This window comes from Polypterus senegalus, chromosome 7, assembly GCF_016835505.1.
Source record: "Polypterus senegalus isolate Bchr_013 chromosome 7, ASM1683550v1, whole genome shotgun sequence".
Lineage (NCBI taxonomy): Eukaryota > Metazoa > Chordata > Cladistia > Polypteriformes > Polypteridae > Polypterus > Polypterus senegalus.
The window spans coordinates 158,900,952-158,915,873 of record NC_053160.1 but is presented as its reverse complement, the minus strand read 5'-3'; positions in this window follow the sequence as shown (position 1 = coordinate 158,915,873).

The window sequence follows — 14,922 nt, the reverse complement described above, 5'->3', positions numbered from 1 at the left end:
ATGTTCCTAACTGTGGAAACAGACAGCTTAAATCTCTGGGACAGCTTTCTGTATCCTTCCCCTAAACCATGATGGTGAACAATCTTTGTCTTCAGGTCATTTGAGAGTTGTTTTGTGACCCCAATGTTGCTGCTCTTCAGAGAAAATTAAAGGAGGAGGGAAACTTACAATTGACCCCCTTAAATACTCTTTCTCATTATAGGATTCACCTGTGTATGTAGGTCAGGGGTCACTGAGCTTACCAAGCCAATTTGAGTTCCAATAATTAGTTCTAAAAGTTTTGGAATCAATAAAATGACAACGGTGCCCAAATTTATGCACCTGCCTGATTTTGTTTGAACAATTATTGCACACTTTCTGTAAATCCAATAAACTTCATTTCACTTCTCAAATATCACTGTGTGTGTCTCCTATATGATATATTTAACTGACATTTTTTATTGTAACAACCAACGATTTATACAGGAAAATAATGACTATTAACAAGGTTGCCCAAACTTTTGCATCCCACTGTATCTGGCCTACAAATTTTTCCAAGAGATTCATGAATATTTGTATGCTTTGTCACAACTTTAAATAATTATGTCTCTTTTCCCATTTTTTTGAATTAAGCCTTTTTTGTAAGGTTTAACCCCTTAATTGTATCTAAATTCTATTGATTAGCTATGTGCAGTGTCGATACAGGTACAAACACACTGAATGCTAAGAGGGAGCAGCTGCTTTACTGCTATCTTCACCTGGCTGCTCATTAAAAAGCATTCCATACCAATGAGCAGACATGTGAATGTGGCCCTGAAATAACTGCTGCTCATTTAGTGTTATCAGTATTTGGATACAATTAGGGGAGTAAACTGTAAAAAAGGCTGGATTAAAAGAAAAATGGCAAGAGAAATTTAAGCATTTTTGTTTTTGCAAAATTCAAATATTTTAGAATTTCTTAAAATATGAGAAACAAAAAGCACAGCTCACTAAACAATGGGAGATCACGGAGGTCCCTGAGAGACTAAATATGAAAACCACTGTTATATACGGGGCGGTCCAGATCTAATTATGCAGATCCAGATTGTCTGAATGACTTTGATTTATACGGGGACAATTCCAGTTCGGCGCGAAGACGATTCTTAATGTCATCAGTTCACACACTTCTCGATGGTCCAGGATTTTTCAGGTGATTTTCTATGTAATAAACTTAATAAGTTATAGCGTAATGAAACTTGCATAATTAGATCTGGACCACCCTATACTGTCATTTTCAATGTATACTATGTTGCCAGAAACACATTTTTATACATTCTGACAAGAATTAGACTCAAAAGTCATAAAAATGTTTGGGACAGCCAACCGTGTATTATCCCTGCCTGCAACTGGGTTTTTAGAAAAATAGATCGGACAGATGTGCACAAGTCAGAGTCCAATACAGAACTGTTCAACTGGTGGAAAGATGGTAGTTTTAAAGGCCCATACAGGATATGATGTCAAAGGGGCTGTAACCGGAAGTATTTCCCCCATAGGCTTGGACCTGGACGTGACGTCATCAAAAGGAGCGGAACTTGGATGGTCCTCCTCTATAGGTTTGGTGCCAGAAGTGACTTTATCAGAGTGGCCGGAACCAGATGTGACGTCAGAGAGGCCGGAACCAGAAGGGATGTCATCAGGGCCAGGCAGAATTTCTTGTGAACAGTCTGCAAGACAGCGAGAAAATGAGTAAGCGCACTCCACCACCCCCGGGTCTAGCATGGGACTACTCTCATACAGATCCTTTTGCTGCCTTCCATGCTCACGTGTGTGACAACATCAAAGGCACCTTTCATTGAAATGTTTAAGCTGCAATTACTATGTTAAACATAAGATAAGAGAGAAAATAGCATCAGATCCTACTTTAAGTTACAAATATTGTGAGGTGAATATGGACTGTCAACAAAATCCATCTTGTCTAAATTGTTTTTCATAAAGAAATTTCTAAATATTTAACCAGTGGTGGAGTCAGCATGGAGTATATTTGCCCTGGGACTCACCCTAATGGAAGTTCACAAACATGACCAATATAAAGAGACAAATAATACAATCTATTCAACAAGATTTTGGTACATCCCATATAAATTATATACTGTATTTTAAAGAACGCAGTTCTGAGATTAAAAAGAACACATGGTCATACCACATTGACACAAGACAATTCCTCCACATGCTATCCTGCTAGATAATGAGGAAGTGCAAGAAACAGAGAGAACGAGCTCTCTTTACCGAACTTTGATTCTACTCACACACTTTTTTGGTTCAAGCAAACCAGCAACTACACCTGGTCAAAGCTCCAATGACAAAGTGCAAAAAATAAACCAAAGTGATGAAGGGGGGAGAGAAAAAGATCACCTGATGAAGAATGTGACCATGAAAATGAGTCATAACATAGTATGATAAATGCAGAAGAAAACTCATAACAAAGAGATGCAAAAGACAAAGGAACCAGTTCTGTTGGATGAATAAAGCCTCCTTTCATCTTACCAATTTATTGGAACCCTTTATAAATATACGTTAATTGTGGATGGATTTTAACTATTACATGTTTCTAATTGTAATTCATTATGAGTTGATAATCCGGTTTTGTTTTTTGTATGTTTTTTTTTCTCATGTCAAATTGGTTTCTCTTTACAATACATCCATTTCCATATACCACATACCAAATGTGGCAGTGGTCCTGCTGAGGTATCCAAAGGGGTACATGGCAGTTGGATTCCGGAAGTACAGTCCTGTTGGGATCCCTGGGTGCCACCAGAGGGTGCTGTTGAGGTAAACCTCTCTAGTTTCCACATGACCCGGAAGCGCTTGCAAGAGGACACACTATGGCACCAGAAGTAATGTTTCTAGGTATATTAACTGCATGACTAGTGGAATTATATATTTTTCTGCTTACAGAGGTGCTTCTGTGCTCAATGATTGATTGATGCTCTACAATTTTAGTTTTTTCAGTATACTTACCGTATATACTCGTGTTTAAGTTCTCCTGCGGATAAGTCAGGGCTTGATTTTACCGTATGATTTCTGGTATTTTATAATGACGGTTGTATAAGTCGAATGCAGAAAACTCACGCTATTAGTCCAAGAGATTATGTTATACTAACGCCCACCTGAGAGAGTTTTTTTGTTCTATGTATTGTACCTACGTGACCACACAGTAATACCCGAACTATTCCGAAGCGACGTTTGTACTGTTTTGTGTTTTTTTATGTATCTCACACCCTCATACACCTTTATCGTAAGAGTATCTCTTATCTACAATGGAGCGTTCAATCAGAAGAAAATATGAAACTGGTTTTAAGTTAAAACTTGTTGAAGTGGCAAAAGAGATTGGTAACTGCACTACTGCAACAAAATTCGAAGTGTCTGAGAAACTGGTGTGAGATTGGAGGAAGCAAGAAGATGTAAAAAAACAATGTAAGTGTCGTATTTTTAAACGGGCGTATAAGTCGGGGTCTGATTTTAAGATCGATTTTTCGGGTTTTAAGACACAACTTATACATGAGTATATACAGCAATTGTGTTAACTTTCCTGCTTGGATTGATAGATAGATAGATAGATAGATAGATAGATACTTTATTAATCCAAAGGGGAAATTCACATAATCCAGCAGCAGTATACTGATACAAAGAAACAATATTAAATTAAATAGTAATAAAAATGAAAAAAAAATTAAAATAGAATTAATGTTCGCATTTACTCCCCCGGGTGGAATTGAAGAGTCGCATAGTGTGGGGGAGGAATGATCTCCTCAGTCTGTCAGTGGAGCAGGAAAGTGACAAAAGTCTGTCACTGAAGCTACTCCTCTGCCTGGAGATGACACTGTTAAGTGGATGCAGTGGATTATTCATGATTGACAGGAGTTTGCTTAGTGCCCGTCGCTCTGCCACAGATGTTAAACTGTCCAACTTTAATCCTACAATGGAGCCTGCCTTCTTAACAAGTTTGTCCAGGCGTGAGGCGTCTTTCATCATTATGCTGCCACCCCAGCACACCACCGCGTAGAAGAGGGCACTCGCCACAACCGTCTGGTAGAACATCTGCAGCATCTTACTGCAGATGTTGAAGGATGCCAACCTTCTCAGAAAGTATAGTCTGCTTTGACCTTTCTTACATAGAGCATCAGTATTGGCAGTAAGAAGGTTAATTTGTATTCTTCGTAAGACTCACAGTGGTTTGGTTCCAAAAAGATTAAACTACAGTACAATTATTCACATACATTTTTAAAATTCAAGGACAGGTGAGTTAAGTTCTTTGCTAAATGTCACACTGTAATTCAGGGGAGGAGATTAATTCTTGTGATTTAAAGTCCAACACCATATCTGCTTTGCAGTGTTCTAAAGCCATACACCACCTTTTTCATTTGTCATTGTCTACTTCTGAACATGAACTGACCCAGCTTCATAACTTACTGTTACATATTTTAACTCTGACCTCCTAATAATACCACAGTCGTTAAGACCAGGCCAATCCACAACTGTTGCCTGTATTTCAATCACTGACAGAAGTGAATTTTACAAGCCTCACAGCTTCTTGTATTAGGCTCTTTTAAAAATCTGAGTATATAATATTGCATGGACGATTTCCTCTCATTTACAGAATTTTTTATTTTCATTGAGAGAGTGGTCCAGTTATCCTACATTTTCTTGAATGCTTCGACTGCAATAGCTTAGAAATTTTTAAATGTGTTATCTCACTATACAAATCTCAAAACTCTCACCTTTGTGGCACCCTCAATCTGGAACAACATGTTGACACTGTGTCCATTAACTAGAAGAGCCACTACTTCTCAATCACATGTCAAGCCTGAAATGCTATTTAACATATTGTAACATAAATTTTCAAACCTACTTAACCTGATTCAGGGTCACAAAGGCCAGAGCCTATCTTGGTGTCCTGGGTGTGGCACCAGTCCATTTTAATGCTCACTCATACATGCCCATATTGGGCCAATGTAGAATGCATAACTAATCTGATTTTGATCGTCATTTCCGGTTGAGAGTACGCTGTGCGCGTTTGGCGTAACAGTGTTGTTGTTTTTGTTTTACTTTATTTTGTCCTGTACCTTCTGATTAGACTGCTCTTTTCAAATTATACTTACTATATGAATGCCATTGGCGATTGCCTAGATCTTCCTTCTCTCCTGTTACTGCCTTCGCAGTGAGTATGAATCTACTCTTGTTTCATTTGCAGTCACCTGTCTGAACTGTGAATGTGCAGCCTGCCTGCTGTGCTTTTCCTTTTCTAGCTGTTTATGCAATGAGATTTGGGTTGGCTAACGTGTGTATCTGGAGTTAACATGGTGTTGTGTGGTATTCTGTTCACTCTTGCCGGTGTCCACCTGTGTCTGGATAATCTTAGTCCTTTCTGTCTCCATATGAACTTACACATCTTGACTGTCATCCACTATTAGTCTCCCTGACTTATAGTTTTTGCCAGTCGCTTGGAATTACTCAACATCATTGCTATATTCACCGGTCCAAAAGAGGACCCTCACGGATCTGTGGCTCGGACACGTCGATTCCAACTATATGGACATCTCACCATGTTCACTGGCGTAATGCTTGGGCTGTCCAAGGAATAAACATGAGCCATCTTCATCCTCTTCAGGAAGTGTCTGCACCCTACTCTCCTAGCTGTCCCACCTTTAAGCTCGCCCTATGGAAAGCTTGCTCCATCACTAACAAGACCTCGCTGATTAACGCCCTCATCTCCCAGAAGCAAGTGGAAATGTTTCTTTCAGAAACTTGGCAACAACCTGGTGACTATTTACATTTAAACTTGCTGCCTCTCCCTGACTATAGCCACATATCTAAACCTAGGTTAACAGGAAAAGGGGTTGGCCTGGATGTGGTTTATAAATCTGTGTTTTGTTTGTGCTTTGTTGTATTTAATGTGTAATCGCCATAATGGGAACAGGGGTGGTATTGTTGTTTTCTTATTTCATTTGTTTTCATTACATTCTTTATTTGCTGTTTGATTACCGGTTTGCTTTGTTTTTGTCTCTCAAGGCTGGGTGCATCCTTGGAATCACCGTCTTCTCGATTGCGGCTTCTCGCGCAACGCTACTCTTACTTAAAAGCCTAAGCAGCACATGTCCTTTTTGGCTGATTGCTTTGTTTCTTTCTCTTCCCCCAAGCATTTTGGTTTGGCTGTTCACTCCCCTATGATGTTTGTCTATTGTTTAATCGATAACTAACTGCATGAGACATGTTTGTTTGAATGAAGTTCAAACTGCACTAAGACTAGCCTGCAAGCATCTGCGCTTATCTCTGTCTGCTTGCATGCAGGCAGTTTAAGCGCAGTTGGCTCAGTGATTTACATCCATAACGTCAGTTGCACTTTGTACATATTGTTCCAGTAGTTTTTAAAATAGTTTTTACAATTTATTAGCAGTGTGTAAAATGATCAGTGTTGCAGTAATTGTGATACTCTTTGCATGGAAAAAAATGTGTTCTTTTAAAATTTCACTTTTTCTTTGTGAATTGTGATACGAGCTGCACCATCTAAGGCTTCTGGTAATGAAAACACGCTTGCATGAATTACAGTACATATAGCGGTAACATTGTTATTTTACATTCTAGCACTGCGGGACGCACAGCAGTACAGTATACAGGTATACCTTGTGAATAAGGCACTATATTGCGCCTGACGCAGAGGCATGTTTCAAATCAACAGACTTTTTTATCTTTCTTCAGCTGGAGGGCACATCTTCCCCATAATCCCTCCAGCCACAACACATTCCCAAAGCACTTTACCACAAAACCAATCCTTCATCTTACACCACCGCTCCTCCCAGGCAAGCTCGTCCTCTTCCTCCCAATTCTGACTCCCTTTGAAGGGAAGAAGGCCCTTTTATAGTCCTCCCGGAAGTGCTCCAAGTGCTGAATCAGCTGGTGCTAATTGCACCTACAGGCAGGGCTGTAGAGGTGTCCAGGTTGGCTCCAGGATCCTTGCAGCCCCCCCTGGTGGCCACCCCAGATCCCCACAGGGTTGGGGAACACCCCAACTCCCATGAAACCCTGCGGGAAACTGAGGAACCATCATGAGCCAGGGAGACTGCCATCAAGTGTCCCGGGGGAAGTATTGAGGAGACTCTGCCTGCTCCCCGAAACATAAGTAGAAGGGGCATCCCGGCCGGGCATGGGATCCGGCCGCAAGCCACAACCTTTACATTCTTTATTTTTAGGTATTGTATTATGCTGAGTTTGAAATTAAAGTGTTTTGGGGGCATATTTAGGGTTTAAACTATGAAAATAGGCATTTTTTAACCACATCAAAAATTTGCAGTATTTCACAATTCGCGGGTGCTCTAGGAACGTAACCCATGTGAATTTTGGGTGTGTACTATACACTCAATGAGCCTTTTCAGTCTGGCTTTCATACACAGCACAGCACTGAGACAGCTGTTCTCAGTGTAGTTAATGATCTTCTCCGGTGTGCAGACTTTTTCACTTAATATTCTCCTCCTTCTTGACTTAAGTGCAGAATTTGACACTGTTAATCATGAAATCCTCCTGTCATGTCTCTCTGCTGTAGGCATCTTGGGCTTAGCCCTTCAATGGCTCACATTATATCTCTCTAATAGGCAACAGTTTATTATACTCGGCCGGTATAAATCCTCCATCTCACCTGTGTCACGTGGTGTCCCCCAGGGTTCAGTCCTTGGGCCATTACTTTTTTGACTTTATATACTTCTTTTGGGTCAGATTATTTGCAGGAATGGCCTTAACTTCCACTGTAATGCAGATGATATACAGTTATATCTTAGTACAGACTCCCCTACAGATTCACCTAACAGTACACTCACTTACTGCATCACTGATCTTAAGCTATGGATGGAAAATCCATCCAACCATCCATCCATTACCCAACCCGCTATATCCTAACTACAGGCTCATGGGGATCTGCTGGAGCCAATCCCAGCCAACACAGTACACAAAGCAGGAAACAAACCCCGAGCAGGGTGCCAGCCCACCACAGTGGATGGAAAATAACTTTCTCAAACATAATGCAAAAAAAAAAAATAAAGTGTTACTGGTAGACCCAAACTCCCAACTTTCTAAGGCATCCAATTTCTCTGTTTCTGTTGATGGTACACTTGTCAAATCTGCTCCTGTTGTCAGAAATCTTGGTGTTTTGTTTGATTCATCACTTAACTCTGAGTTACACATTAGGTCACTTTCCAAAATATCATTCTAGCATCTCCGTAACATTGCCCGCCTCCGTCGATTTCTGTCCTTTAATGATGTTCATACTCTGGTTCATTGTTTCATAATGTCTCGTATTGATTGATTGATTGAATTCCCTCTTCATTGGCCTCCCTGCAAAATCTATACAGAAGCTATAGTATATTCAGAACTCCGCAGCCAGAGTCCTCACCCACACAAAGCGTTTTGTTCACATCTCCCCAGTTCTCTTCCAACTTCACTGGTTACCGATTCCATTAAGGATTAAATTCAAGATTCTGCTTCTCACCTTCAAAGCCTTACATAACCTTGCCCCCCTCTACCTCACTCAGCTACTAGCTCCTTACACTCCTTGTCGCTCTCTCAGATCCTCAAGCAGTAATCTCCTTACTGTCCCATGCACCAGACTCTCCACCCTGGGAGGCAGGTCTTTCAGTGCTACAGCCTCTCAACTCTGGAACTCTCTTCCTCAGTCTCTCTGAGATTGCTCCTGTTTCTGCATCTTTAAATATCAACTGAAAACTTTCCTCTTCTACAAACTTGTGTCTTCTGTGTAATTTTTGTTTTACTCTGTATGTAAAGCAACCTTGGGTTTGTGAATTACGCTCTATTAATGTAACTTTACATTGTTATTATAATCCAATCTGCTCATCTTGTTCGATGTGTGACTGTAGCAAGGGACCTTGAGAGCTAGGAAATTTCCGTTATAGGCCAAATGGGCAAAAGAATGTGGTCTGACACAAAGACTAAGTCTGTGGCCACTTTCTCTCTGTGAGGATGTGAAAAGAGATTGGCAGGACCCTGAGAATGATCTCACCAGTGACAGAGAGAAATCTGGGAGTACCGGGGGCAAAATCCAGTCAGAAATGGAAAGAATATGCAAACTGCATATAGTAAACAACCAGGTGTTACATTTGATCACAGGATGCTGGATTCACCCTGGTTAAATAATTTATGATTATTATTTTCTGTTCCAATACTGTGGTATCTACCTGAATCTTTCCATGACAATTTAATGCTTTGGAGGAAGTCTTTAAGTGAATGAGTGAGTGAGTGAGTAATTGAAAGCATGCATATTTTACCATTGTATCTTTCATGGTGATTATAAAAAAACAGCTGTCAATTTAAATAATTTAGTTTTAGTATTCATTTAATAAGCTTGGTCTTATAAACACATCCCCTCTGAGTCTGTGAGCTGAAGTGTTACATGAGAGCAGCTACTCATAAACCAGATGAAAGTATCACAGTAACAAATGAGTTTTCAACAAAAGGTAATAAGAGCAACAATGAAGGCTTTGCAGCTGATGCCACATTTAATGGAAATTATATCTGGTATGTAAACCAGCATGGATCCCAACTCAGGACTTTCTGGAAAAAGCTATTAAGAAAAACATAAACTTTATTGTTGTCATCCTCAGGTTAAAATTCATAAAAGTATTTTTCTGTGTTTTTGCATGGATTAAACAAAAAAGAACTGCCAGATAATTTATATGAGAACTGGCTGTGCCACCCATTTAAGACAGGTTGAAATCTAAGTAATCAATGTAGACCTCATGTTTTTTATTTGATACTTTTGGTCTGGTATCATAATACGCACCAATCCCTTTCCTTTGTGGTTGCCTTTTCCTCTTAGTATAGAGCCACCTATTTTTTGCCAGTTCCTCTCAGAGTCAGTTGTCATAATGACCACTCTTATAATTGAAGTGTTTTGATGGGAACATGTGGTGGTGGTCGTTATGACATTGGCCTGGTTTAGTGACTTAAGGGTAGTCATGTTGAGGCTTTGGCTTCCCAATGTGCTTGTCGATTTATTGTTATTTTAACTCATGTATTGCCGACTATGCAAACTTTTCAGTCACTAGCATTACAGCTGCAAACCTCATTCTCATGGCACGAACAGGTGCATGATGGTCAATACCACTAGTGCTGTTGCCAATGTATAATGCTGGACAACAGAATATGCCAATTAGACCAGTTTTCCTTTTATGGACACTTACGTACTTTTATTATTATTTTCGATTGTTTTGAAGCTACTTCTACATATTTTGACTATATTTAAAGTTTTCTTCTTAACTCTAGTAACAAGAGGGACAGACAGACACTTGTCCTTTTATTAAGGTAGATACTATACATCCTGCAAAGGTGGATGCCATGTTAGCATATTGCTGCCTTGCAGCTCAAAAATGACATAATTCAAATCCTGCTCTGCTGACTGTCCCTGAGGAATTTGCACATTTTACCCTTGCCTTTGTGTATGTTTTCCAAGTGCCTGGGATAGGTCCCTGCTCCAATTAGTTGTCTTTATTTTTCACTTGAACTATCTCATAATATGTTCTTGCTCTACCTATTCACTTTTTGATTTTCCTTCATTATCTTTTCACCCATTAGAATTTCCTTTATCTCACTCTCACTTTTAAACTAGAGCTTCCAAATGTGGATGTCACCTCAGCTCACTGTATAATGCTCCATAAGTCACATGCAGCAGTTTGAATTCATGTGATGTATTCAGAGGATGAACCACATGTCTGTAGTTTGATTCCCAGATGATGTAACTTGTGTGTGTGTTTTTTTTTTTTTTTGTTTTCTTTGGGTTAACATAATTTTTTTTTTTTTGATTGAGTGATTTCAGTGATTGTAAGATGCAAATGGCACCTGGACAAGATGAATAATTTGATACCAACAGTGTTATATGTTATACAAGAGCGGCGATAGGAGGTGGCAAGTGGGGTGACCGCCCCAGGCTCAGCGCCTAAGGGCCCCTCCTTTTAAGTTCCCCATGTCCCGTACAAGCGTATTTGTGAAGTTATATTCTCCAGTACAGATAGACCATGTCTCAAGATAGGCTTTGCGGTCTGGCGACCCTATCTATAGAAAAAGACATTGCATCCAGATTAGACTAAGAAGATGTCATCAACCACTTTTTCAATCGGAAGGCAAGAAAGTGGAATTTCGTCTCTGAACCCGGAAACTGGTAAGAGATTTCATGATGATACCTCTACGTTAATTTCACACTTCCTGTCGAAACACTGAAACTCACATTTTATTTGTAGGCCATAAGCATGTCCGAATATTAATACACAAAAACATGTATCGATGACATCAACATGAGTTATGACTATGACATCCTGCATATCGAGACTCAGAGCATACTGGCAATTTGGGTACTTTTCTAGAAGAGGCCCTGCTAATTTCCACATGACACCACATCTCATTTCGCACTGTCGTGGTATTATCATGAATTATGAATTGCACTTTTTTAATAGATTATATTGTTATATTTTGATAAAGTCTGCATGTTATCTTGTAAACATTTAGCTGAATACAGTAATGAGAAAATCCGGTGTATGTTAACCACTATTTTTATTAAATTCGCATGCAAGCTTATACAGTCCACACAAACCAGTAACAGCGTTTGATGTAACCTGCCCCACGTGGGGTTAGTCAGCCCTATAGGCCCTGCACACCCCTAAGGCCACCTCTGATGTTATATAAGTTACTCATTATAAAACATAATATGTTACAGAAAGTGCACTACTTTTATATTATATTTACATTTCATTACTTACAAAAAACAGCTAAATATGTCATATAGTTACTTATTAAAAAATGTGATGCATTACAAACAGTGCATTACTTTTGCATTACATTTTCTTTTTTTTTTTGTATGAAAAACTGCACACTTCACTAGCCAGCATTTATTATTAAATCCTGAACCCATGTAGGAACGTTCATAAAACTTTACAGAAATACAAAAAATGTGATTGTGCTTTTTAAATATGTTTAGGCCTTCAAGTGCTGTGAAACACATAAAGTCCATCCATTTTATCCATCCCCAAAGCTAACCCCCAAAAATCAGAGTTATGATCACACTGTTTTAACACATCTATAGCAAATGGCTGGATTAAAAGTAAACTGATACTTTTTTAATCATGATCTGTTACTGGATTGCATGCTGCTCACTCTTTTTTGCTTTTCTGCTTTGCCGTGCAAATGTGCCCTGCAAAGGATGGGCTGTACCATCCGCCACGTCTGTTTTCTTGTTTTAAACCCAGTGCTGCAGTGATAATCACAGGCTCTCTGAGACACAAAACTGGGAAGCACAACCAGGATTAAATGTATATCTATAACTTTTGTTCAGTTCTTTTCACTTGATTGCACACTAGACATGTACTTAACCTTTACCTCACAAGCTGTCACCAAATGGCCAGAATGCACATGTACACAATGTTACAGTAATTTTTCATTTTTGGAGAGGCAGGAATCATTTTCCATAGTAACATTGCAACTCATATTTTTTTTTTAAGTAATGAAGCTCTCTTTACTTTAATAAAATAATGAATATGTATTTTACTTTAAAGATTTATCTGACTACATAATGCATACGTTTAACTTTTTACCCCCAGCATTGGATAAAAATAACCCTAATTTGCAAAGAATTAATAAAATATATTTTATTGTTATGCAAAAGTTATTAGTAAGTATTTAATTAGAGGCCCGTCGTTACTGATTACATAAATTAACTTAATTTTATGGCTTCTTAATATTTTCTTTTCTGTTACACAAGGTCACTCTTATATTTGATTTTGCCTTTCTTAGGGTACAATCCAAGGTATGTGTGGCCTGGAGCAGATGGTAATTCGTAGTCTTTCAGTTTTTTCTCTTCCATTTCTTTTCCAATATTTTGTGAAAACAAAGTTCTAAATGAGTCCAAGTTAAATGCTGAGCTGTAGGTTATTCAGATCATAGGACATTAGAAATTGAAGCACTAACGCTCATATTACTTTTTTAAAAGATGAACAATATTCAAAAGCTTGTATCCAAGTTTCATTACCATGTCCTGATGACATCCAAAGCTTCCCAAACACTGGGAATGGTCTGACTGCTTCAAAGTGGTATCTAATGTGCTATTAAAGGGAATGTGAAGCTACATATCATACCTTATATAGAGATGATATTGAATTAAAAATGGAGTTCGGAACTTGAGCAAAGCAATCAAGACTGTGGAAGAATTTGAACCCATTAAATTGCCCAACATTCAGGTGAATACTATACTCTACTATACCATACAATTCTTCTGTGGTAGATTCTACTATACTATACAATTCTTCTGCGGTAGAACTTAAAATGTGGCTTTCATACTGTGTACTTCTGTGGGCACCTCCTCTAAAGTCCCTTCTGCGCTGTCCCTTTCACTTTTGCCTGTTCCACAAGCTCATTCTCTAATCCCTGTTGCACTTCTCTTTTCCTCTTGCAATAACTCCCCAAAGACTAATAAAAAAAGTCTTAATCTTTCACTTTGTCTCACAGCAAAAATCACCTCACATGAAAAAGCTGTCACATAATTATGAATCAACGGTGGCTTATACTATAATGTATTCATAATGGTTGCTATTAAGGCAACAAATTATATCTTTAGGACAACACACTTAAATATTATTTTATTACAGAAAATTGTTGCACATATTCATCCATCCATCCATTATCCAAACCGCTATATCCTAACTACAGGGTCACGGGGGTCTGCTGCAGCCAATCCCAGCCAACACAGGGCGCAAGGCAGGAAACAAACCCCTGGAAGGGCACCAGCCCACCGCAGCTACTTAATATAAATGTTCTTAATTAATTCCTCTTTGCTTCCAGGATTCATATAAGAGGACTTGATGAATTTGGTCTCATGGACAGCTGGGGCACCTGCCTTCATTCCAGCATCACTGGTGGCTGCATGGTGCCTTGAACAGGAGGCACAGATTGCAACCACGAAGAACGGGAAAGAACATTAGAGAAAAGTAGAGATTAGTAATGATTGCAGATCCCTGAAGAATATGATATTTTTTGCCTATATAGTCTACTAGGAATACAACTAAAATGTAGCTATGAAAAAACCAAACTAGCAGTTTTTAAAAACATTCTACAGCATAAGCCTGGAGAATTTCTGTTGGTAAAGTATTCCATATTTTAGGTGAATAACAGCAAAAGGCTACCTCACCACTTCTTTTAAGCTTGGATCTTGGAGTTGTAAAAAGACCTTCATTAGAAGATCTAAGGTTATGACTTTTAGAGCAGGACAGGCATTCCAAAATATAGGATGGAGTGAGATTATTTAAGGCTTTGTAATCCACAACTAGTATTTTAAAGTGACACAGGTAACTATTGTAGCAAATCATTTACAGCTTTAACCAAAGCAGTTTCGGTACTATGATTTGTTCTAAATCCTGACAGAAACTTGTCAACAACAGGGCACACACACCAACACACCAAGCACACATTAGGGACAATTTAGGATTGCCAATGCACCTACACCTGCATGTCTTTGGACTGTGGGAGGAAAGCGGAACACCCGGAGGAAACAAACGCAGACACGGGGAGAACATGCAAACTCCACGCAGGGGGGACCCTGGAAGCGTACCCGGGTCTGCTAACTGCAAGGCAGCAGAGCTACCCACTGTGCCACCGTGCCGCCATTGCTGCACATATTAACATGTACATTTATTACTGCATTTTAATAAAAATATGATTATCGTAAGAACACAATGAGCATGTGGGGCATTCAATAAGAGACCTGTTATGCATTAATGTGTATTAATATATTTCATTATTTTTTAATAGTTACACACTTTACTTTCATGTATTTTCTGTTTGTGCTGTAATTATGTACTGTCTTGTTAAAAATGCCTCCAGTCATTGTGGGTGGAGCCCCAAGAGGCGGGGCCACACTGA